Here is a 26533-nt window from a genome sequence, read left to right on the forward strand (position 1 = left end):
CAGTTTTACTGTCATCCTTTAAGAAAGAGCTGTGTTTATTTTATTTCCAAAATGTAGTTCAAAGACTCTTACTTTGCATGTTTTGTGTACATCTGGTTGTGTAGGTGGTGCATCCGTGTGCTGCAGACCTGGTGAGCTGTTGTCAACAAAGCCAAGGTGACAAAAAGAGCCCCCGGCCCTTTGGTGTCTGACAGGTTTGGTCACTGTACTACCGAGCCCAGAGCTGAGGTGTGAGCAGGCTCTGCCTCACAGAACAGTGGCAATGCCATCAGAAAGTTTTGTTGCTGTAGCTTGTCATTTAAAAATATCATCCGTCTGAGGACAATTCATTCCAGGGACTTTACATAATATGCCAATACTGTGAAGGGAATATTTTTAATGTAGCTGCAGTTTGCTTGAGTATCAGAGAGCAACAGGAATGTCTTAATAAGCTGCTTTCCCCCACTCCTGTAGTCCTACTATAGGCACAGATAATACTATTCAAGAGGGAACAGAAGGTTGTGTGTTCATTTGGAGTTGGCAAGTGGCACATCAGTTCCAAATTTATGAAGGTGAAAAGCTGTACAAAAATAGAAAAAAAAAATCTGCCATATTTACAAGAATAAAATGCTGCTGCTAAATGCCTTGGAAACAAAGAGAAAGAAATATCTCTGTAAAGAAATCTTTCAGGCAGCTTTTGTGCCTGCCTGTATTTCTATCTTTGTAATGAATCTCAGCAGGTCATAGATCCTTTTAAAACAACAGCAATTGCAAAAGGATCTGGAAGACCCACAAGGATCTCCCTAGACCCTCTGGTTCTTGTCCTTTAACAGTGAAGTCTCCCCCTGGGTACCTGCTACTCATCAGAGCAGGGGAGTGAAGTTGCCGGCAGGCAGGGTACTGCAGGTGCTTTGGCTAGAGCCACTTGTCATTTCCCTTCTCACTCTTTGCAAGTATTGAAGTGGTGATGGCTACAGATAACAGAAGTAATACTGAAGCAAAACTAGCACAATGAAAGTTGAGTGCAAAAATTAATAGCAAAGTGATCGTCTCAGAGTATTCCTCCCTTTTGCAAACACAGTGACACGGCTGTAAAGCCACACAGTGTGTAAGATGTTTAGAAATATTGGTGTGAACTTTGTTCACCTAGCAGAAAACAAAACTTATCAGATTCTCTAGAAAGTCAAGAATTTGCTCTCTTTCCCCTTTTGTTTCTATGTAAACAGATTGATTTTTCATTAGCACTAAAATAGATTGGGGGAAATAATTTTTACTTAATTATTGTCAGGTGTGACCAAGACCAGATGCCAATTTATAGTCCTGGCCTGGATCACAAACACAAAGCAGTATTGGTTAGTCATGAATGAGGTTGTTAATGGTTCAAACTCACCATGAGAACTTAATTAAACTTCCACTGATTGACAAATCAGCATAAATCCATCTCAATTCAATCCTCCCCTCTTTTTGGGGGGGAGGTCAGGTGTTGCTAGAAGATGTACCACCAATGCAGGAGCACTGCAAGGCCAAATGAATGCACGCACAAGAAGAGCAAGAAAGGAGTCTGTTGATGGTAAGCCATAGGGGAGCAAGCAGATGAAGTGTCCCTCACAGACTTGAGTGACGTGCAGAACCTGATGTGGGTCTAAGGACGGTACTCCTCCAAGTGCTTTATTTGCTGTGTTAAATAGTAATTGATGTAAGCAGGCAATTCCTTCCTGGGGAATGCACACAGGACAAGCTCGTCAGCCCTAGGCCAGTTTCACAGCACAGTGGAGCCCTGCAGAGCCTTTTTGTTAAGTCACCCCAGCACAGGGATGTATGTGGGTGTCCTGGGCAGCCCTGGCTGAATTCCTGCATACATGGAGAGGCTGTAACCAGTGCTGCCTCGCTCACCAGCGAGCTCCTGCTGCTGAACTCCTGGCTTGTAGCTACTTCTGATGGGAAACCTTACATGCATTGTAAATGCTGGACAGGTCTGGAGCATCTAGGCCTTGACCCTGCTCAGGGAAGTTAGAAATGATGATTCCCAGCCACAGGGGGACTCTTTCCGACAGTGCTGCAGGTTAGGAAAGAAAAAAGAGGAGAGGTGAAAGGCAAAACAAGCCTCTGCAGCTCTCTCTACCTAACCACAGATTGTCCCACTTGGTTTCCATTTAAATATTGGGCAAGGCTGTGGTGAGTTGTTCAGTTCCCTAGATTTTACAGTTTTAAACTTTGCACTTACAAATTTCAAGCATTTTTTTTTTATCATTTTAGTTTTTACTCTGAGTCTTGCTGAGGGAATTAGACCATGTTAAGAGTTCTTTAAACCAAAAAAGGGACTTTCTTTTAAGAGTACTGGGTATGGAATCAGACCAATTTAAGTGTTTTTTTAAACTTCACCTTGGGTTCCCAAACTACAGCCGTGCACAGAGGGGTCTCTAGCAGGTAGGTAAGCGTTGCTGTCAGAAACCACACCTCTACATGCATATGTTTATGACTGTGGAAACCTGATCATGTTTAGGGTTACGTGTGTCTTCCGTAAACTCAGTTTGAAACTTTCTAAAATTGCCAGGAAAACTAACCTACCACCAAAATAGCAAGGCTGAAGCAGAGAAAGAAAAGCAAGATCACTGTATACACACTCTGCCATGTAGGGGGAAATTCCCAGGCTGTGTAAAGCAGACATGTTTCAGTGCCACTCCTGACTTGTGGCAAGCGGGTGCTGTGCTCCCGCAGCTGGGGCTGCGCTGACCCCGTGGTGCGTGGCAGGGAGCAGCAGAGCCCCATGTGAGGCGCAGGGACGGGGCGCTGAGGGCAGCGCAGCCCTGCTCACTGCCTGGGCAGCAGGAGCCAGAGAAAATCTGCTCCTGCTCCATCAGGTACATGTGCCTTAATCTTTTTTTTTCTTGCAGAGATATCAAATATCTTTGTAAAAAGCGTGTTCAGACCGTTACATGCAAACGTACATGTGATGCCATTATGAAATATGCAAAATATGATGCGCTGGGCTATGATCTGATCTGCATGTGTATTTGAAAGCCTATTCCATGCTTTGGTTCGGGTACTGAACATTTCTGACAGTTTGTTTGAGGTAAACAGAGCCAATCTGTCAGCATGATTCACTACCAGCACATCTGATAAGTATGACTTACTTGCAGCAGGCTGGTATGTTTTTAGAGCACTTGCCTCCTTTGCAGTTAGCAAATTACTGCAGGGCAAAGCAAACACAAAATGAGATAACAAAAGGAATGACGGATTTGATCACATTACGGGGGAAGCGGGATGATGAAGAGAAGGCTTTACCTAGCTCAGACACCTGGAAAGCAGAATGTGTGTCTCAGCTGCGTCAGAAGTGTGATCCAGAAGCCCCATGCTGTGCACAGGCACTGTAACAAGAGGCTGTCATCACATAGTGTCCCACATTCCCTTTTATATGGATTTCCCTGATTAAGTTTCTGTTTTGACAGCTTTTGAACAGTAACACCTTTCTCTTTTTGCCTCTGAATTTCCTCCCTCAAAAGGTGCAAATTACGGTTTTACTGTGGCCTGTTAGAGGTGCAAATAAGCACAACATAGCCAAACAGGGACAGTCTTGAAGTAGTAAAATATCGGAGCTGAATCCTGTTGAAAGACATGCATGTATATTTTGATGAGCTGAGGCTAAATGGTGGCAAATGTATGTGTGAATTTTCCGGGTGGTGTTAAGTGCTGCATTTGCACAGCCTGGGAATGTGGCAATGCCAGGGATGGGGAAGGGAAGAGCAACCAAAGTGTGGTTATATTTGGGGAACCAAACGGCTTTCAGTGGCAATTGCTACAAGCAAATAATGGCTGTATCCTTATTTCACTGTGCTAGGACCAAGTAAATTCCTCACAGTGTGAAAGGTGAAACTCTATGTACTTGCTTCTGAACTTACTTTGACTTCTCGTTCTTAGTATTATAGAAGTTCTGTGCCTGATGCGAGCTGCACCGCTTGTACCTGCTGTTATATGGAACAGAAAACCACTTCCTTGACCGCAACTTATCACTAGCTATTTATCACAAGCACACATAAAACTATCATTACTGTATGGCAACTTCTTGGTACAAAAAAGACAGAAAAAGAGAAGTGGTACCACATTTTCTTCTCTATTTTCTTTAGAGACTATTTTGGAAATAAGCTAAAAGAAATTGATGAGTTTGTGAGGCTTTGTTTCTATATCTTTGCATTATCTGGTTTTGATCATCAAAACCAAAGCAATACCAGTTAGAATATAAGGATTCAGTAAGAATCCATATGTTCTGATCTGCAATCAGGAAGGAACAAGCAGCCCAACACAACACATCCAGTTACATACTATACATGCTATTTCCACTTGCATGGAGACTGAAGAAAAACTCCCTTTCAGGGTCAAACTCTTGATGTTTAAGTGCAAGTAAAAGTGGACGATTGCTCTGGGTTGAAAGGAACATGTTTGCTTTCATTCTTTTCCACTGCAAAAACAGCAGGGGTTTCTTTTGTTCCAGAGCGACAGAAAGGGCTGTCTGACAGCACCTTGAACAGCGAGGTCCTTCTGTGAGGTGCCTGCTGACAAAGCTGAAGGGAGGCTGGACAGAAAGGAAAGGTAACCGACAGGTTTTCTGATGTCTGTAAGTGACTGGAGTATGCTGCTTTTGCCTTGCTTTTTACTGGGAAGTTTAACGTGTGATTAGAACACCTCCGAGAAATGTTTAAAAAAAAAAAAAAAACTCTGTGAAGTGGACAAAAATGCAGGCGCGTGAACCCTTCCTTGGGTTCAGTTTAACCTTACATTTGTGGGCTTGAACATGTGTCCATTTTCACTTGCTGGTTGGGGCTGGTCTAACAAAAGGTGCTGGCTCTGCCTGCAAACCATGTTTCTCCTGTATTATCTGACTCCGGTGGCTGGTTGTAACAGCTTTGCAACTCCCCGAGTTTTATTACAGTGCCATAAAGTCCCTCTGCATGGTGGTGTCCTGTGCCCCTGCTCAGGACACGGGAAGCCCTGGGGCTGCAGCTGAGCTAATTGCAGGCAGGAGCCTGTGAACAGCATGGGAGAGCCCTCACAAGGAAACACTGCCACGTGAAACCCAGTGAAATAATGCCGTGAATGGAGAAAAAAAATGCAGAGTTCCTTCTCATTTCTACTGCATGTGGGGCTCGAAGATATATTAGTCTTTCTTTTAAAAGAAGGTTTTGGTTTTATGATTTTCAGTTACAAATATAGCCCGACCACACCATATTACTGTTTACTTCCAGCATTTAATTCAGCCCTTTGTGACAGTTCTGGGTACTTCCGGAGCAGGTATTTCAGTGATATGTGGGCTTCAGTGGTCAGCTGGGGTCTTTCAAGTATTTTTAATACCCACAGGGTTTTTTCTTCAAAATGCTGAGTGGAAAAACAAGCGCGAGGTTATGTTTAACAGACAAGTTCTGCAATCCAAACAACATAAAGTAAATGAAATTAAATTTCAAGATTTTAACAATGAGTGTTTGAATGTGTCCATTGTACATTACTACAGCAGAATTGAAGTGTGCATTCGTATACATGAAATGCAGCCAAATGAACAATTTGCAGTAAAAAGCCTCCAATATCCCAAACCTTTTGAATTACAAAAGCACTACTTCTGTTTGATTGTGTTTCTTTTCTCTCCCCTGCTTAACAAACTCCAGCTCCTCACTTCATAGGGAGCAGATATAAGCAGGACAAAACAGTTGTTTTGCTAAGGCAGCATTTCTGTGAGCAGAGCTGTCCCAGCTGATGCTCTCATAGACAATGCAGCAAATTCTGCTGGGTTCCTTGGCTTGCTAGCTATTTTTAATTCCTTTCTTTTGTTCACTTTAAGTCTGCTTTGAGGAAGCTGCTTCTGCAGCCTGACACCAGGTTACGGAGCACCACGTGACGTGATGCATGTTGACACATCCAGATGCAGCATGATGCATATGTCACAAGACATGAAGCAAAGCAGAGACATTTAATTTTTTGGCTCCTCAGTAGACCACCAGATATCCACAGGTGGCTGAGTCCTTCCGCCTGCATGCCCCATTGCCAACAAGGCAAGAAGAATGGCACCCCATGTCCTGCTGGGGTTTTACAGCAGTGACTGCAGTGCAGCTCAGAGCCCCAGCTCTCCAGCCCCATTGCGTGTATTTAACTTGGTGCCAGATGGAGGTGTGCATTGCGTTAGACCAAGGTGGTGTTGGAGGAGTTATGTGGGGTGCCAGCACCAGGCGGACAAGCTGTCATTGCCCATGATGGGTGCATCAACGTCTTTGCACATGTCGGTGGCTTGGTCCTGAAGCTGTGGGGATGGAAGCAGGCAGGGATGGGGACGGGCAGGGGCAGGCACAATTTAGTTGCTCTAGTTGTCTGTGCTGCCCCAAACAATATAGATGTAGTCTCAGCACTTTGTTGCTTCCTGCTGTGTGGCAGAACCAATAGGAGTGTGTTAAGACAGAAAAACCTCTACGTAAATTTTTCCTTCAGGTACCAAATTTGAAGCTGAGAGGCAGAGGTGAAAAGTGCCAAGTGGGCACACTGAAATTTTGTTCTTTTTAATAGAAAAAGTGAGGCAAAATAAAACTTTGTCAGCATTTGAAACTTGTTACTGAGTGTACAAGTACTGGCAATACGAACAAAATCATTCTGCAAAGGATGAATTTGCTGTATTTGTTTCTTACTGAGCACACCAATGTGTGAGGGGAAGGAGGAGCTTTTCCTCTTGCTTGGACGACAGCTAGCAGAACTCACAGCATGACTGGTAGCCAACAATTTACTCCACTTTTCTTTCCCCATGTGGGCCCTGAAGTACAAAGTTGAACTTACCAGCAAGTGAAACCGGCAATTTTTGTTCATAGCCGGACGGCTGCACTGAGGCAGAATGGAGTGGGAAAGTGGTCGCTGCTGCAGCACTGTTCCTCTCCACTCATCTCAGCAGTCCCCTTCCCTGCAAACCCACAATTGTAACGCCTTATCACAGAACTTCAGTATGTACAGGAGTGATAACAAAGGCTGTTACATTTTTCAAACTGAGGGTTTGCCTGCTAACACAGCCTGAGCGCTGCCAGCCTACAGCTTCCTGCTGCTGTTGCAAGCAAGCACAGACCACGACGGTTTCACTCAGGAGGTTGATACCAGGCCTGGATCTTCTGGAAATTGTTTTTGAGGTGGGGTTTTTGTTGTTTGCTTTGTGTTTTAAAGGCAGAAAAAAGCAAACGTATTAACTGCTATAAAATGAATGACATTTGTTTGTGCAGGCGGAAGGGGATGTGTATATATATGTATATTTTGCTGCTATCAGTGATACTTCAGCATCCTATCCATGATACATTTGTTGTTAGATTTTATTGTTTATCTTTCAGGAATAATTCAGTCACTTAAACTGGAGAGAAGGGGTAAGGTTTTCACTGGGACTGAGATTCTGAGTTGTTAAGATTCCAGGTTGAGGGCTGAGAAGTTACTTCATGTCAAACAGGGATTTTAAAAGTCATTTTGAAGAGCATTTTTTCCTTTCCGTTATTCCACATAGAGAACCTTGAACCTTGTTATTTGCTTGAATGATTCTTTAAAGCTCTTTTTTCCTGGGACATGCCTGGGTGGCTGATTTTCAGGGAAATTTGATCTTAACCCAGATTTTTAATCAACTTCTTAAGTCATTACTGTACAGATGTTAAACCACAAAGTCAGAGCAGAAGACAGCTTGCTACCTTGTGTTTGTTCTTCATATAATAAAAAGAGGCATGGAGCTGACCGTTATTTTCTCATCATGAGACCATTGATATGTGTATAAAATTAGTCAGTTTGCAAATTGGATGACCAGCAATTGGCTGAAAGAAGTGAGACCATATATCAGCTTGATGTCATTTTTCCATGTCTGTTTTCTCATCAGCTTAGATCTTTTTGAGGTATCATGAAATTAATTTCATAGAATTTATTTGAAAAGCTAAGTAGCTTGAAGAGGAAAGAGGGACATCCTGCAGATGAGGCCAGCTGAGGGGAACGACATCTCAGGCTGAGCATGAGTGCCTGGCAGGGCAGCAAGTGGCACAGGGAGCGTGACCAGCAGACAGGAAGCCTGAGCCCAAAATTCGCCTGGGGCCTCTAAGCCTAACAATAATGCCAGATTGTACCCTGGACCAAGTTGTCATAGAAGCATGTGGATCTTGATGGTTTGGCCTAGTATGAAAAGATGAGTGGTAATGATAGACACCAGGAATCTTCTTCAGTCACTTCCATATTCTCTTGCCTCTAGTCTGCTGTTGATTTGAGCTAGGTAAACAGCTTTATTCCATGTGATTAAACATTTAAGTGCTACAGCAGAGGAAGGAAGAAAAATGATATAATCTCTGGATATAATCTTTGTAACAAATTCAAACAAGCCCTACTAATTCCTCTGGAGAAAGAAAACTAGCCAATAGAAATGCTACAGTCAGTATGGAAGTCTAATGAATGACAAGTAGGCACAGGAAAAACTACCCAAATAATACAAAACTTTGGAAACAAGTTAAAAGAAGAAACCTGTATTCCAAAAATACCAGGATGACTTAGATGGCTCTGCAGTACTCAGACAAGAGCTCCATGATATAGCACAAAAGCAAAGCCTTTGGGTTAGTTGAAAATAAAACCTCTAACCTTAGCTGAAATGGAGCAAAAGCAGCTGCTCCTTGACTTTTACAAGGAGCAGATTTGAGCCTACTTCAGAACAGATCTGAACAGGTGATATAAATACCGTCCTTTGCTCTGCATTTGAGTTGTGAGTTAACACAATTTAACCTATGTGTTATTTGTTAATACAACAGACAGCCAAAGGAAGTTAGTGCAACATGCTATGCACGCAGTGAATGCAGTATATTAGGAGAGATTTAAGAATGATTTAGTGGAATTTTAATTTGTAAAATTTGGCAGGAATTGAGAGGGAGCTCCAAAAGGTCTTGAAGCACATGTTATCAGCCTCAGATTTAAAACATTTCCTTTGGAAGTTGATGATCAGCAGTTAGTTGATAAGGAAAGAGCCATCTTGACTCTGTTGAATTCAGCAAGCTTTCTGTTGTGAGCATTCCTTCACTGCTGTTTGTGGACAGCACCAGAAATATTAATTTCCATTTTCCTGGATTTTATTCACGTGTCTCTAGAAGCATTCTCTTCCCTGAAATTTTAGCAGATTATAGCCAATACACCCAGGACAAGGACAAGTCCTGTAGAAAGGATTTTCTTTTTACACAGGAAGTAATGTCAGCCTGCAAATCCCTGCTCTGTTCTCAGAGATGTTTCCCATATGTATCTGAAGACATTTTAATTTCTATATGGCATGAGATAATTTCTTAGTCTCTGATCCAGGATATCGATAGCACAGACAAATGTTAGATGGAATATGTTTATACATTTTGGTCTTGTGAAATGCTTCAAGTGAACTTTTATCTAACAATTCAAATTTTCTCCTTTGCTCCCAATACATTTCAACTTAATTTAGTGTACCGGCTTCTTTCTGGATTAAAGTCTTCTCTACATTACTCAAGGAAACATTTCAAAGTTCATAAATGAAATTTTATGAAACTTGTGCTTCCAAAAGTATTTCACCTTTGGGGTTTTAGCAGGAAATTTATCTGCGTAAATAATCTTGAAACATTTTTATAGACAACTATATTTTGAATGATGAAACACAAATACCAACACAACAATTTCAGTTATGAGGATCATGTACTTCACAAGGTTTTAAAAGAAATGAATGCCTGTCAAATTTTAAATGAAACAACTAATATACTGTGCTTGATCCATAGATGTAATATGAATTGGTAAATCATTTTGTGCAACCTTGGAAAAATGATCAGGGAAATAGTCTAACCATACAAAAATGTTCAGTTGCAGATCATAAGATGAAAAAGCCATTCTCTTCTTTTAAAAAGGTGTTCTGGGCTGATATCAGATTTGGTAATTTGTTAACAAATCTGAGCTATTTTTGGGACTATGTTTTTGGAAAAGTGTTTGATATTTTGCCAGACAATGTCACAGCTGTTGAGAGAAAAAAAATAAAAATAAAAATTCAAGACCCTGCGTTGGAAGTTTGTCCAATGGGAACCAGAAAGGTGAGCAGAGGTGAAACAATCCTAGGACATGTGCCTTGATCATAATCTGAGACCTCTTGATAGTCATATGGGAGAATGACTTAGGAGATGATACTGGGGAAAAGTTGGCATTTGAACAAATGGAGATGAGTGATGGCTGTGATGATTGACAGCTGTAGAAATCTAGTTGCCAGCACACGGCATAAAAAGATGGATCTGGATTTTGAACATCCAAAATCAAAGCAAACTCAGAGATGAAAATTAGCATAAGACAGCACAGGTGCTTTTCAACATTGAAATGCAGAGCAAGCTCTTACTTTCAACAGAGATCTTTTCGAGAATGTAAGAATCATCTTCATGCAATAAGATAGTCACAGCTGTAAATAAATCATCACAAAAGCAAATAATTAAGTGGATATAATTCATAAATTGAAACTAAATGGTGATAAAATTCCTCACTAACCGAGGAATGACCTTCTTGCCAATCTGTGCTTTTAAAAGGAACCAGAGCATTTCCAAATGTTTCCTGGAACCTTCTTCTGCTTCATATGTTGCTCTGTAGTTTGAAAGGAGCCTGTCATCTCCATTGTCTTTTTATTTAAGTAGTCAGAAGAGCAGTATCTCAAAAACCAGTAATTTCATTTTTCAGTTATTGATCCATTTATTTGTTTTCTGCTTCTGAACATGAGATGTCTTTTAATAATGTATGTTTTATAAAGGAAGGATGCTGCAGATGTACTATCCCAGTGTGGCTTTCTCTTGGAGCACAGAGAAGCCTAGGGGAGTAAATAGCAAAGACTTCTCCTGCATGTAGACGCATCTGGTTTCTCTACGGATTCCCAAGGCTGTTCTGTTGGTGGCTCTGGAGGTGCCCTCAGGCCTGTTGTGTGATGAAGCCACAGATGGTTGACTGGGCTTCTTTAGTCTCCCAGTTACAATTTCTGTCAGTGTATCCCATATTCTGAGGAATTTAAACACTTTGGAAAAGAAGATATGCTTCATTTTGCTATCAAGAGACATATTTTTGTTTTTAAGAACAAATCTAAAGGCTGCAGCTACCAGGATTTCAAGAGCTGACCCACCGAATCCAAAGAAGGTACAGCCACATGGAGCTCATGGAAGAGATGATAGCAGCAGGGAAATTGAAGCCGTGTTCCTGTGCAAGTTGTGTATGTTTCCCTTTGGGTCAGGTATGTGATATGCCCTGTCCAAAATGTGCTGTGCAGAAGAGTCAGGGTACCCACAGCTCACACACAGTAAGAAGCTAATGCTGCATCTCCAATTCCAGAGTCTTACAGTCTTCATCAAGACTGGGGTAGAATCTGAAGAAAAGGAGCAGTTCAGCTTCATAAAAGACAGCTTGACTTTTTCAGAACCTAAGGAAATGTTTGTTTTGAGTTTTTTGTCATGCTTCAAGTTGCAACACTATGGCGTCTGTTCAAAAAGCAGCTCCACACATTCATTATGCCATTGTGCGCTCTGCTGATAAATATGCAGAGAAATGCTATCTGTTTAATCTGTATAGGCATTCAAACCTTGTGTAATACTCGGTAGAAATAACTGGGCTGAATAAAGATTATATTTTTATACTGCAGGAAAACAAAGCAATTCTCACAGCAGCTGTTGTAATCTTGGTAGTAAAAGCAGGAGAGTTTGTGCAGATGCTCCAGTCTTGGGAGCCATACAGGCAGATGTATCAGAGGAAATACCAATACATGGCTTTGCATATTTTGCTCTCACTAATCAGAGCTGCAGTAGCACCTAATTTTCTCTCCATCACCCTTTTCTTTCACTACAGCTTCCTGTAGTGCATCAACACCAGCCAGCTTCTCCCTTCTATGAGCCGGCTACACTGTACAGTAATGCAACAGTGCTGACATATATCCACATTATTCCAAAAAGTGATTTTTTGCCAATGAATCTTTCTTCTTGTGAACAGGACACAAGCAATTCCGTTATCTTCTGCACCATCTTTGTATCTCAGCTAAAGAAATAGGCTGGGGGCATGTGTTGTGATTTATTGTAGCAAGCAAGACAGAAGCAGCTTCTTTGAAGCAGCCTCTTCGACCCTACTTTGAATTACATAGATTACCTTTGTTTCACAGGTCTGGACTAAGGTATCAATACATAGAACCTCCAAATGATGGCATGCGTTGGTCTAGAAGTGTGTGCATGAATGACTCTATTCATTTCTTTACCTTAGGATGTGTTATCTTTCAGTGAGCAGACAGGAGACAAATAATCAACAAAATAAAATTCCCTGTTGGAGCTAGACACAATTAATTCTTTTTCTCTAATCTACAGTAACTGATAACACAAGGAAATTATTTATTGTCTGACATATTCTGCCCCCTGATACAACTTGTCACTTGTAATGTAAGCACCTCAGAAAAACTGCATTTCAAGAGAAGAGTTTTGAAGATGATAATCTAAGTTAACTCCAATCTCCAGGAGAGGGAGGAATTGTAAAAACAAGAAGCATATGGAAGAATTCACAATAAGAGAACAGTGGGAGAGTAGAAAGTGGGGTAGGAAGAGCAGAAGGAGGAAGATTAAGGAGGAGGGAGGACAGCTGATCCTTGCCAGTGGGTAGAAATGATTGCCATGCTCTCATCACGGTCCAAATTCCCATTTCACTCCTGTGATGACTTCTCACACGCTCTGTGTTTTATTCACACATTTTGTAAATAGAAACAGCATTTAACTCACTTACAGGAAAATGTTAAAGAAGAAATGGCTGATTCCCACTTTATTTTTTGAGGTGAATTTTTCAAAGCAGATTATACAAGTTTTAACACCGTGCCTACCACCGCAGTATATAAAAAAGTCAAAGCAGTGTACTAAGTAACATGACTAATATCTACCACATGCTGTTCTTTTTGTTGTTTTTCTCTCCCTAATGGAAAAAATGAGTGCTTGGGAGTTTTCATCTTTTTTCTGTCGAAACAAAACTCGTCCATCCTACTGGGTCTGTAATAGAGGAGACAGGTCACAGAGCTGCACTTTTCTCCCAAGAAGAGGGCAGCGAGGTCTGCAGTGGCTGTTCTGCTTGGTGGGGATTTGTCCTCTAATCTGGGGTTACTCAGAGCAGCTCTGACTTCTGCGTAAGCGAACTTTTGCCCTATGGTAGAGATTTCTGCAGTCAGCCTCAAGTCTCTTTCTGGGTTTTCCAGAGAGGAAGGGAAGGTGGAGAGAGGGAAATAGGGTCCCTGGGAAATGAGTGGTTAGGGGACCACCCTCCTCTGCTCTTTGTTAATGTTTCCTAAAGACTCGCAGTTTTGTGCTCAGACATGTTGTTATTTTCCATGCAGCTAGAGAAGAAGACACTTATGCAAGGTGAGGCCACCATTTGTCAAGGTGGGACACATTCCTTTACCAGCCAGAGACGGCAGAAAGTTTTACTTGAGTGGCTTGTACAATGATAGATGTAATCACTAACTAATATGCTTGTACCAGTAAAAAACAGGACTGCACCACATCTGCAGATTCTTGAAGTATCTCCTTCACAGATCAGTGACACCTCTTTTTCTGAGGTCCATTTTCAGACAGCTATTTTTGGCCCATCATCTGATCTTGTCCAACACTGAGACCAACTGAGACTGTTGGTATATAAGATATCTTTTTGTTAAATCGTGTTTACAGGAATATTGCTGGTGCTTGCTGTCATGGCATCTCGTGTGATATATTTTGGGCTGCTTGAAGATATTGATTTGGGCTGCTGAAGACACTGGTCATTGTAAAACTGTAAAAATACTCCTGCCACTAGAGTTAGTGGTGGGTGAGCAATATGATGAAAAAAGCAACACCTGAGTCACCTGCAATCACCTAAAACTGGTTTACTTATGGACTGGATTTAGTTGAAGGATTATTCAAAGTAAAATGGAAGGTTTAGTTAAAGGATTATTCAAACTGAAATGGAAGGTAGAAATAAAAATTAAATCTATAACATAGCCTTTGAAAAACATTGGCTGTGAACTATCAGTGGATGGGAAGATTTTCTCAGCAGAATTTGGGGGAGGTTTCACCTGGAAAATGGTGAGATTTATGACATTCATTGAAGACAGTTTACCAAGAGTCAGGCTGCCACGGCTGGATTAGCCCAGAGCAAGACTCCAGCAATCACCTCTATTTGGAAGCTCTACAGGGAATTTAACAAATCCTAGGCTGATTAAACTGTGCTGAAAATTTTCTGCTAGTTTCATGGGAAAAATAATTTTGTTCTCCTTGATCACACTCCTGGCTCATACCATATTCACCAGGGAGATGACCAGATCTCCCAGAAAATGAAGGAGTAATGCAACGGAGGTGGGTGGGCTGGAAAGCAATCTTTCCTTGTGCGTCTTTACTGGATAAACTTGCCCAGTACCATTATTTCCTGATAAGAGTGCATGAACCTCTTCTATGCACCCTGTTGAAATTAGCTCTCAAACAGCATTACTCATAATATAAGTGATTCTCAGACTTTTTTTTTCTTACATGTTATTGTATTGCCCAGTGCTAAATCTACAGGGAAGAGCACACACCTGAGCTGCTACATCATTATGCGGAATGACTTCCAGAAATCTGTGTTTCCAAGAACAAGATAAACTGGCCTGCCAATTTTTCAGCTGTTTGGATAAGTTTTCTGTGATGTCTTGGCTAGTCACTGAAGAGTAGTGCTATAAAAATATACATCATTGGAAGATGGCACATTAAAAAGGTGTTTTAGTTTGTCATAAAATATTGTGCTTTTTCTTCTATTCTTTTCAAATGCTTTCTTAAATCAAGAGCCTGTAATTAGGTAAGTTAATGTAATGCAATGCAATGGAATAATGAGATGATGACGGTCTCAGGCTCATAGCCAAAGCCTATAGTCATAGACTATATCTATTTTTATTTCAGAAATGACTAACAGCTCAGTTCATGTCTTTCCCAGCTGTGGTTGTACAGCTGAATGGGGATAAAACAGATGTTCGTAATATAAAAACTTCCTCTGATAGTTCATGAACTCACAAATGTGGATGGTAGGAGAGTTGCCTGTTTCTATCACAAATAGGAAATACCACCAAATACAGCTGGAGACCCAGGCCAGAAATTGTTTTACTGCAGAACTGTTCTAGGGGCACTTCCCAGCACGCGGGCAAATCCCAAGACATAGGATCATACATTTCTATTCACGTTGAAGCTGGTATGATTTTGCTTTATAAAAATATGTTTGTAAATGACAGTTTCTCTTACACAGCTCACTAAAAAGTCTGTGACAGGGTTTTTTAAAAACTCCGTTGGATTGCACAATTATTAGAGTTGTTATTATTATTGTTCAGGTGCAGAAAAGGAAGTTGGAATTAAAATGAACTCCCTTCCACATCGCATCTTCATATATGCTGCCTACCACAGTCACTTGCATGTAAAACTCAGTGATACGAGACTTCACAAAAGCGAGCAGTTAGCAGTAGCACGCTGTCTAAGTAACATCAGCCCAGACTCAGATATATGACTCATAGGCATCGGGTAGTTACTCTTCCCGCTGACCTTGCTCACTGCTATTTGAAAATCAGAAAAAATGACAGATTATTTCTCTTCTAGTGAAGTGTGTTTGCAACAGAAACTTTTCCAATGGTAGAACTTGGGTGATTCCGCCAGGGCTGTTTTGGAGACTTGCTCAGGCAGGAGCTCTGGTGCTCCTGCCCCAGCTGCCCATGCCCAGCCACTTTTCTCCTGTGGCTTCCAGAGCCATCAGCTAACCGCAGAGCCCCAGGTTTGCCACCGCAGGTAGACAGTCTTTTGCCAGTGTGGGGATGTTCCCTGAGCCCCAGCATCCTCCTCAGGGTACACCAGTCTCCACATGATGCAGTTATTCCCCCGCCACATTCTCCTGGGATGCCTCATGCTACTTTAGGTTTCCTGCTATGGATATCAGACATACTGCTTTTCTGTTTCCTTTAACACATTTCCCTTGGTTCCAATTTCGGGTCACTTTTTCCTTCAGTTCCCCTGTTATTACAGCCTAATTATTTTCCTCCTACATGACACGTCTAATGCTTTACTTAAATGTTTCCCCACACTAAGAGGGTCTAATCTTATTTCCAGCTTCCAGTTTTCCAACTTTGCTGTCCTGACAGCTTTGCTGTGAGTTAAAATGGCATAACGCCAGTGACTGCACATGTAACAAATCCTTGAAATCCTTGACTGAAGAGAGACTGAAGAATATAGACAAAGATAGGCTCCTATTGGACCTAAAATGCGGTTCAATTTCTTTCTTTAATTCTCCTCTAAGTTTAGTTTTTCAGGAGAGTTGAGTGGAATTTGAGTTGTTTTTTATTTGTTCAAATTTTTTTTGACTGTAAAACTTTTTTTCAGGTTTGTTCTAAGTGGCTTGGAATCTCTTCACTTTGCAGAAGTTGCCTCAGGTTACTTCAACCCAAAAGGTTGAGGAGGTCTATGTGTTTTAAGCACTGACACAGGGGCTGTGTAGTTCTCCAGTCTCCCCTCACCACCTATCACTCCTTGTCATGGGAAAGGCAGGGCAGAATTGCTCAAAGGATGCCCAACCTACCGTTGTTTTTCAGTCAAGCATATGAAACTTCCTGCTCATTTGTGTCTCTTTAATTATTATTCATCACATCTGCCACCCTCACCAGTTTCAGCGTTACCAACACTTTAATGATCTGTCTCCAACAGGGAATGTGCTTGCTAGTGAAACGGATATTTTTATAGCCTTAGATTGTATAACATGGGAAAAAGATCAGCATGTTAATAACATTTTTGCTTATTGACTTCAAGAAGCTCCTTCTGGATAGATTACCCTGACCTCACGCAGTAGTAAGCCATCTACAAAGTCTGGATACACTTCCTTTCCTCCAAGTGAGTTGGGTTAAAAGTGGCATCAACTGGTAAGACAGATTTACACTAGTGTAAAACTAGAATGAATTTGAAAGTAGATGGACAAAATAAGAAAAGAGTTTTCAACACAAGCTAACATCTGTTACTGTTTAATATTTTTAAAGGAAACTGAGACAGACAGGTTATGCTTTTTTTTGCACAAAGCACTGCTTTTAGATAATTTTGGTTAGAAACAGCATGAGTGCTGGTTCCATAATTGTATGACTGACCAGACTTGTGGTCTATTGTATACCCAATACTGGTCTCCAAAATTTGTCTAATCAGGTAATTGCTAGTTTATCAAGTAGACAATATAGTCTTAAAAGGATTGTAATTGCATCATTATCGTCCACAGTGGGCTATGAAAGAGCTATTATGGAACGAATAGTCAGTGTTTCAACCCAAGGAAGTATGGATGCTCCTTTATTTACAGAGAAGAAAAGAAAAAAAAAAAAGAAAAAAAAAAAGGTTTTAGTGTTTATTTGCTCTCAGCAGCCTAAAGAGATTTAAGTGGGTGTCAGTTTAAAAGAACCCTAGGAGAGAGGACATTAGTTTCCCTGCATGAATGCCTCCTAATCCCTGTGGTTTTTTTTTTTTCGGATTTTTTTCTGTGTGAATTAGGGTCCTGTTCTCTACCCACACGACAGCAATTGTCAGAATAAGAAATATGGAAATTTAAAGCAACAAAAGCCTACACCAAGACAAAGCTCCAACAAAAGCCTACTAAATCACACAGTGAAACCCTCCAAGTTATGAAGCATGGATTTTATGTGTACTTAAAAAATCATTGTCTAATCTCACAATGAATGTCCCTTCATCTTCTTGTTAAATTGAATATCCAAAGGTTGGAACTTCTAATATAGAGAATAACTTTGGAAAATTCCTGGTTAAAAACAGTAATACTGATTAACTCGGTATACAGCTATTTGGGTTTACTTTACTTGTATACCACAAATGTGGTTTCTAATACAGAGCAAAAACCCTACACTGATTGATTCAGCTATTGTGGAGTACATAATGGGCTATATTACTTGGTTTCTGTTAAATAAAAACTCTCTGTAAAAAGTTTTATTGTTTCTTCATTTTAGGAATTTATATCTTCATTCAAATGTGAATGTTTATGAGCTTTAAACACTTCTTTTTAAAGATATTTCACTGGCACTCTATTACTATTTGCGGCTAGAACTGAAATTTTCAGTAGAATGTGTGAACAGATGATCATGTTGTGTTTCCTGCATGTCCCGAGCCAAGGTACACTGAGATCTTGCAAAATAAATAAATAAATAAAATTGTCTTTTGTGAAATGTTAGAACAATCTTACACATCACAGAAGATGTAAAATTGCCTTAGATTTGATCAGAAACCCCTGTAATCAGACACCTATAACTTTCAATGTTAATTTGTTAACAATAAAGATCTAGGATTTGCATGCTGTCTCCTCTCAAAACTCTGTTGATCCGAAAAGCATTTTAGTTTTTGTGGCATTTACTTTGCATGGAACTGTATCAGCTTCTGGGTGAAAAGCAGAAGGCAGATACGACTTCTGTTGGTTCAGCTCAAAAGAAAAATGTGAAAAGATCTGTAGGAGTTTGACTTCACTAATCCTAGAGAAATGTAGGGATGAAGGAAATCCCACAAAATAATGATCCAGGCAGATGTACTGTCCTATCTTTGTCTTTGGATTGGTTGTGGATGTGCGATGCTGACTCATGTAGATAAGAGTTCTCAGCAGACTCTTTTAACCGGAAGAGAGAAGGGCAGGACGAATTAGGGGTGAAACGCACTGCTCTAACGCATTGCTGCAAAATGCTTCAGGTTGCACCATTGCTCCTGCTGCAAGCCTTGAACAACTAGTCATAAATGTCAACTACTCAAATGATATTTCATTCAGCATAAATTTATTCTACTTAGAAAATCACTGTGATGGATAATGGAAAATGAACCATTTGATTTGGGGTTAGTGTTTGTCCATTCTATTAGATTGGTGATGATTTATATAAGAAAACAAGACAGTGCCAACAAACAACATGACTGTATGCATACACACTCATAAAAACATATTTCTTTGAACTATGTTATATATGCCCATGTGTATAGACTGTCTAGTATCTGAGGAAAAGGAGAAAAATGAGAAATATTTATTCCAAGAAAAAGAAAAGAGAGCATTTGTTTCACTGGAGAAGAAAAATAAAAAATAAAAATGAGCCAATTTGAAAAAAAAAACCAAACTTTTGGAGTATGAAAACATGGTACAAGAAGCTAGAAAGCTGGCAAGCAGGAAAATGTTAAAAGTAGCAGAACCAAGAATAATCTTAAGAGCCCTCTCACAACATTACTCAAACCTGGCAACAATGATCCAAGAAAGGCAGAGCTTGACAAATACTGCATTAAAGGTAGGTATAGCCCTTTGATAGCTAAGGGAAACCTTAGACACAAACATGTTGAAAGCAGCTCATCCAAATAACCTCTGGTGAAGACTTTTGCAAGCAAGGGATGCTAAGTGGCCCACAACTTTGAGGTGGCTGGCAGTCAGGAGCTGTTTTGCTCGTTCTGGCTCTGGAGGGCTCAGGACTGAAGTGGGCTTCAGTGAAACAGCTTGTAGATCTCTAGTGGGCTTCCTATTACATTTCTTATTGCTCATTACATTTAACCAAGGCTTATTTCTTAAATCCACTCAAACAGACATTTACCAATGCTGATTAAACTCAGTAAGTGTTAGCAAACATGCTAGTCAGTCATGCTGTCTCCACTGAAGGATGCTCAGTTCTTCCCTTTCTCTCCCTCCTCCTCTGAGCTGATAGCTAACCTTTGCAGATGGCTTTTTCTCATAATTTACACAGGACTTTTTTCAGTTACAGTGACCCTCTAATTTCATAACAGCTTTAAGAGTGAAATATTGAAATCACATAGCCACAAGCAGAAGTGTTATCATACTCGTAGACTGAGACTTAAAGAAAAGAAAAAAAAAAAAAAAGACTCCTCTTCAGCCTTCTGGAAAATGTCCATATTGTCCCATTACTTCAAGAAACCTGATTTTAGTCTCTGACAAACTTAAAGATGTGGCTGGTAAGTACATAAAGGTAATAAACTTCAATCAGACTTTTGGCATGCTGTTCCTATCGACATCTATTTAGATTTGTCTAATAAAGCCATCTAGTATGTGATTTATTGATACAGTAGAGCATTAACTTTTCAGCTGGGACTTAAGTAGGAGGGGTTTTTTTGCAGGATTTACAAGGATTTGTACCATTCCTATCAGTACTGAATATTCACATCAACAAACTGCGAAGTATATATAAAAACATGGTGAACAAAATTTACAGATGACAGAAAGATGAATAGAGTGGTGAATCTTAAAAAAGACAGGCTTGGCCAGCTGAAGCAAATATTCAAATACAGCTAAATGCAATGTGTGTCTAGGGCCAATGAATGCAAACCACGTACACAGGATAAAGGACTATTCCTACAGAACAAAAAGTGACTTTCAAGGAGAATTAGGGTGAAAGTAGACAACTAGACAGTGGACAACCCTTAAGCTGTCACCGAATACACACGTGGGGGAAAATGAAAGGGAAACAATTTTAACTGTGAATCTGGTGTTTACAAGGTTGATACTGAAATGATTAATTCCACTTCGGTATCCACATTTTAAAAGAATACTGAAAGCACAAGGAAAGCTACAAGATGGGATGCAAGAAAAGTTGCTTTCCAATGAGAGAGGAAGGAATTCAGTCTGTTCATGGAAAAGGGTGATTTGACTCCCATGCACGTGTAGCTGCCACATAAAACCAAGAAATTCATATCACGCATTCTTTAACCTAGTGGAAAAAGCCATAATAAGAACCAGTGCCTGGAAGCTGAAGCCAGGCGAATCTAAATGAAGCATGCTAGATGAACCTTAGATGAACATTAGATGTTATCTGATGAATCGCTAGACTGAATTGCCTTTGGAGGTCATATTCTTATAGTCACGTTTCCCTCAGATAAAGAATGGATGATCTGCAGGAGGATAGGCTTTAGTTAAATACAAGTTACATATTAGTACATCTCAAAACCTTGGGTAAACAGGTTTTTAACAGGTTGTGAGAGAGCAGTATCTGATGGTCCTTTCTGCTTCAGGCTCCATGGATACATAGACAAATTGGAACACAGAGACTTGCTTTTTTAAAATCTACTTTCTAATAATTTTTAGTTGATTCCTTTTTAAATATTTTCTGCCGTGTCCAAACTAACCTGGCAAAATATCTTTGAATGTGCTACCGTAGGATACAGAAACCTGGACACATAACAAATGTGTAAATGCAAAAAAAATAATAATAAAATAAAATAGAATAAATGTATTTTTCAAGATCCAGAGTTCACTACAAGATCTTTACAGAAGGCATGAGAGAGGAAGTGTGACTTTGTAGTCATTAATACTGTATTGTTCTGGCTTACCACACAGAAACATACAGCACAGAGGAACACCTAAGTCAGGGAACTCTTGCTAATTCATTCTAGACTGTTCCTCAAGCTGACGCCCTTATCTGCATTTATATATTACTTCTGAAAGGTGAAAAATATGGATTTGTGAATTTTAATAAAATATTGCATTCAGCATTTCAAGCACTGTAATACTTGCTCTCACAAAGCAAGATGATTTATAGGTGCACTTCTTCATGAAGAATAGCAGAGGAAAGGCTACCTGTGAGAAGAATTCATCATAATGTCCAGGAATTGCCTGACTGAAAGGACAATATGGTTTTCTCTGACAAATTTCTGAATTGCGTCCTATTTCACCTGGCTTTCACAAAAAGCTTGTACTTGAGGGAATTTTATGAATCTTCCCTCATTCCCAGTCCTCCTTTTGTAGGACTGAAAGTCCTTCAGATACATCTGCGTTGCAGCTTGCACCACTTCTTTTCTTTCCCTGTGCTCCTCTAGGTATTAACAAAGATAAATTCTTCTCAGTCTATAACTACTGCCAGAAATGGTCTGTATCTGGTTATCTAAAAAGACCTTTAGTTTTGTTTCCATAGGTTTCAGTATGTACTTTCACCATTGCAAAGATTATTTGTAAAACCAGCTGCTACACTGATACTACAGAAAACTCGTATTAGGTCAGTATGTTTCCAGGAGAGAGTACTCTGGTCTTCCATAAAGTCATGTACATTTTACCTGCTGGAAGGGACACTACCAAGTAACCCAGCTGCAAAGATCACAGATTCCAGGCAGTACAACACCAATTTCACATCACACTGAGCTGCAGGGAGACTGTCCATACTATGCAAACTTCCCAGCTGATCAGCTGTTTGTGAGAGTTGGTTTAAGATTTCCTTTCCTGCTGTCCAAGTCTCTAGTTCCCAGAGCAAGCCAATTCCATCCACGATTCTGACCATTTTCCCCTTGGAACTGGGGCAATGCTGCAGCCCCCTCCAGCACCCACAAAATCCTCCCCTCTGGGCAGTGCTGCCCACTTGGGCTTCCAGTGACAACCTCACTGCTTCCCACTTTGTCCAAAATACCCACAAGCATCCACAGACTCCCTTCATGTGGGTTTTGAATTCCTGATCACGAGGTCACTGTTCTTCCCTAATCTATCCTGTCTGCATTTAATACAGGCTGACTCACACTTGCTTATTTGAAGTCAGTGTTCTGCCATGACCATCTGCTTCAGTATTACTTTCTTCTGTTTCATAAAAAAAAAAAAAAAAAAAAAGAGAGAAAAATAACTCCAAAAATAACTCAAAATGCAAAAGGAGAGGTTGCCTCAGATTTGTCTATAAGGCTGATCATGATATATTTATTTAAAATAAAAATTTAGGGCCATTCTAATTTCCCATATCCAAAAAAAACACTTTCAGGACAATGCTTTAACACAACTGATAATAGAATTTGCACTGGCTTGTATTAATTTATATTGGTGCTTGACTCAAATATACCTTAAGATGTAGCTTACTGCCTTGATGACCTACTCTGTCTGTATCATGCTTATACTGTCTCGATAAGAACACACTTTCTGTTCCCTAGATGAGTGTTAACACTAACATGATTAGCAGCATACTTGTGTTATAGCATGTTTCAGGGGCATATATCTGTTTGGGGTCACTGATACCCTCAGGGCCAGAATCTCCCTCACTGTAAATGAGAGCTTCACATCTGGCCCTACTGCTGGACAGGGTTGCTGACGTGGAGTTTTCCCTGTCCCCTTCTTTATTCCCAGGGGAAGGGCTCTGGTGTCAGCAGCCTGGAGTTGCACAGGAGGGTTTTGGGAAGTGCTAGAGATTGCTCAGCTGAACAGCAAACCTGTAGCCACAGAGATGTGCCTGCAGTTTGTGAACCAAGAATTGAATGTCATGGGTTGTTCTCCCCTGTCTCTTCTTACTAGAACAGCTGTGTAGATTGTCACTAGGGGATTCCTAATCATGAGGGAGAATCTGATTTTCTACTTATAAAAAAAGAAAGTATGCAAGTACGGTCATATTGCTGATTTTCAGGAGGCCCTGCAAGAATTTCTGTTCAGGATGGGAAAAGATTAAAATGCCATTTACGTGACTGATGCTAAACCTTCTATCTTGTAGTCTTGTAAATGAATTTCTGCCTCACAGGCACCTCATGTTATGAAAACATTTTACATTCAGATGGAATAATTGTACATTTAACTTCAAAGTTACAACCTGCCTCAGGTTTTAATTTGTCAGGTCCACACTAGAACTGTAGAAATGTAAAAAAAAAAATGGCTCAAGACAGAGCTGTGATGCGCTGCAAACTATTCCATCTTCCCTGAATTCTCTACTTCAGATGCTGAATCAAAATTTCTCATAGTTCAGGAAAACTCAATACTTGCCAGTCACTGAAGACCATTTAGCCCGCTTGAGCTAGACTTCTGGGTAGTATTATAAGATGAGGAGCTATTACAGACTACCACTGCCAGCTTGCTCTATTGCTTTTAAATTGGTTTTGTATGCACAAATAGCTATGGAGCAGGATATATTCCTCATACAGACAGTTATTTAATCTCTTTTAAATTAAAAGAAGGCTGTGAAGTTGGTTTTATTTTTGAATCACTGCAGTAATAAATGCTTGCAAAGAGATAACAGCCCTGGTAATACAAGCGTGTGTAATGCCCAAGTGATTTCATTCACAGACTGTACAACGTTCCTGCCAGTTATGGCACCATTTGGCATCGAGATTGTCTATGCTTCATAGGGTCTACTGAGAAAAGTGATAAAACACCTTACAGTATGTACCAGCTTCAGATGTTTGCAATTCAAAATCAGTGAAAAAGTGAAAATGTCACTAATTTCCTTTTTTAAAAATGATTATTATTATTTTAATACCAACAATCAGAGTCAGATGATAACATGTGGGCAGTTTAGAAAAGCAAACTGAGCTAATCCATACAAAGTTACACAGCACCTGGGGACAACCTCCTTGAATTTGCTGAAGGCTTTGCTGTTCATAAGGTTCAAGTAGCTATCTCTTGGTTTGGCAGGAGCTATTTCACAAAGACAAAGGCTGTACAAATAAAACTCATCAACTCAAGTAATGCATTAGTTTATACATTATTGAGTCTTTTGATCATGACAGAAACTTGATTCTGCATAATGTGTTCTGCAGCTGAAATAATTTGCCGGAATAAAATACATGCAGAGAACTAATATGAAAATCAGTGGGGAGGTGGTAGTTGATTCTTGATATTTACTGAATAGTTTTCTTCCTGGAATTTGATAGTGTATCACTTCAAATATATTTTTATAAGATGATCCTTTAAAATTGTGGTGACATGGGATTTGCAGCTAACTTTAAATTGTATCTAACCTCTAAATTAAACTTGTTAATTTGTTTGTTATTTTTAATGCCATTGTTTCAAAGTTATTTCATTTGTTCAATCTTTGCATTTTCCAATTGTATTTATGTTTAACATGTAACTAAATGAGCACTTTTTAACATCCTAACCTAGATTCAAGGAGAAAAAGATGTAATTGTAATTCAAATCTGGTATTTCTGATTATTTCTATATAGCTCATACATAACAACTTGGAATTACGCTTGAAATAGCTCTGAAATATTTGTGGGCTAAATATCTCTGAAAACATACATTAAACAGGAAACTGGTGCTATCACCATTATTGGAGTAAAACGTTCTTGCTAAATCTTTCCAATAAATCAGTCAATGAGGCGGTTATTTCATTTCTATGATCTAATGTCTTCTGCTACTTTTAATTAAAAATGTATCTAATCATGTAAACATTATTATGAGCAAAACATTTTCTACTTATGAGTTTTTAAGTGTCAGCAAACACATCTGGAACTTTGCTTAATAGATAATAGAAAAAGTGTCTAATTTTGCCAACAACAAAAATATAGACAGCAAATTTCAGGAGAAGGATGGGGTCTTGCGTTTATTTGAAGCAGCCTGTAGAGGTGATAGATAACATAATGAAGGCTTCATTTAACCACCACCAGTAGGCCATTAATTAAACAAGGTAAGTACGTGTTTTTAGAGAAGACGACATGCTGGAATTTCAAATGACCTGGTTTCAATGTTTTCAGTGCTTTCTATAAAAATGTGCAAACAAAAACTTCCATGTATGATAGTATGTAATGACTGCATCTGCAGCAAATTGCGCGGTTATTGCTCAGTCCACCAAATGACACCAAGTCAGAGGACGAGGCTGACTTCCCACAAGGTTGACTAACTGCTGTTGATTCTGTTCAGTGACTTCAATGTGCTGAAATGTGCTAATTTGCGAGTACATTCCAGTGGGACGTTAAACTTTCAAATGAAGGGAAAGAAATATTTTTTGCCACAAGTGGTGTGCATCAGGGCCTCAGCTCCCTGCTGTTTCCCAAGTATGGATGAACAGGTGAAATCAAGAGGTGGGAGCTGCCTGTTGTCAAGAAGCAGCAGCACATTTAAATCAAAATGACCTTTCATCTGGCTCTGCTTCACCTGGAAGGCTGACCTCAACCATGAGCGGGGCCATGGATCAGTCCCACTCAGCACTAGGATTTTGCAGGAAGCTCGTAAATGAGGATCCAAGATGCCCTGGGCTCTCTGTGCGGCTATCAGATGAGGGGCATGTCCAGGGTGTGACTGAACTAATCCAAACCTAAGCAACTCTCAGGATCTGCAAAGTTGTATTCACATGCCTCACAAAGAGAGGATTGAAAAAACCAGATACATAAAATCAGGTTCCTAAACCTCTTTTCATTTTTTTCCTCCATTCTTTTTATAAAATCTCACTGAAGTTAGTGTTTCAAATGTGATGTCTTTCATCTTTCATCACCTAAGGATAACAGCTTTGATGCCATTTAAAATTTGCCATTTAAAAAAAAAAAAAAAGCTCAGTTAGGGTCTTTAATACAGTAAGAAATATTTTGAATGGACTATTCAACATATGACTATTCCATTAATATATTCCCTGTCAGTCATTCTTTCACTATCCTGCATAGAAAACCTTTTGCTGTTAGCTCATGTTAGATACATAAAATTTCTGCATTCTTGGTCTGTCTGTTAAGAAATTAGAGGGGACAGCAAGAACAATAATGAGATAGATCCAGCAGACATAATAACATTTTCATTTAGATATCATTCAGGCTGTCTATCTGTAGAGTGGTGCTCTATAAATGATGTTTAACAGTTAGCTATATTATTAACTTTTATG

At 39.9% G+C, this 26533-nt stretch overlaps 1 long non-coding RNA gene across 5 annotated transcripts; it reads left to right on the forward strand.

Annotated features, from left to right (window-relative positions):
* The first annotated feature begins 201 nt into the window (after positions 1–201).
* Positions 202–25391, forward strand: LOC310901769. Of its 5 annotated transcripts, none has more exons than XR_014586125.1 (4): positions 202–1549; positions 4469–4566; positions 5807–7127; positions 11058–25391. It is a non-coding gene; the product is annotated as an uncharacterized lncRNA (long non-coding RNA). The 5 variants fall into 5 exon arrangements; XR_014586126.1 differs by having other exon boundaries at positions 203–1549; positions 5807–11212; positions 11311–25391; XR_014586127.1 differs by having other exon boundaries at positions 203–1549; positions 5807–11212; positions 14518–25391.
* Positions 25392–26533: the final 1142 nt, after the last annotated feature.

Source organism: Anser anser (genome assembly GCF_964211835.1).
Source record: "Anser anser genome assembly, chromosome: 6".
In the NCBI taxonomy this organism is placed as follows: Eukaryota; Metazoa; Chordata; class Aves; order Anseriformes; family Anatidae; genus Anser; species Anser anser.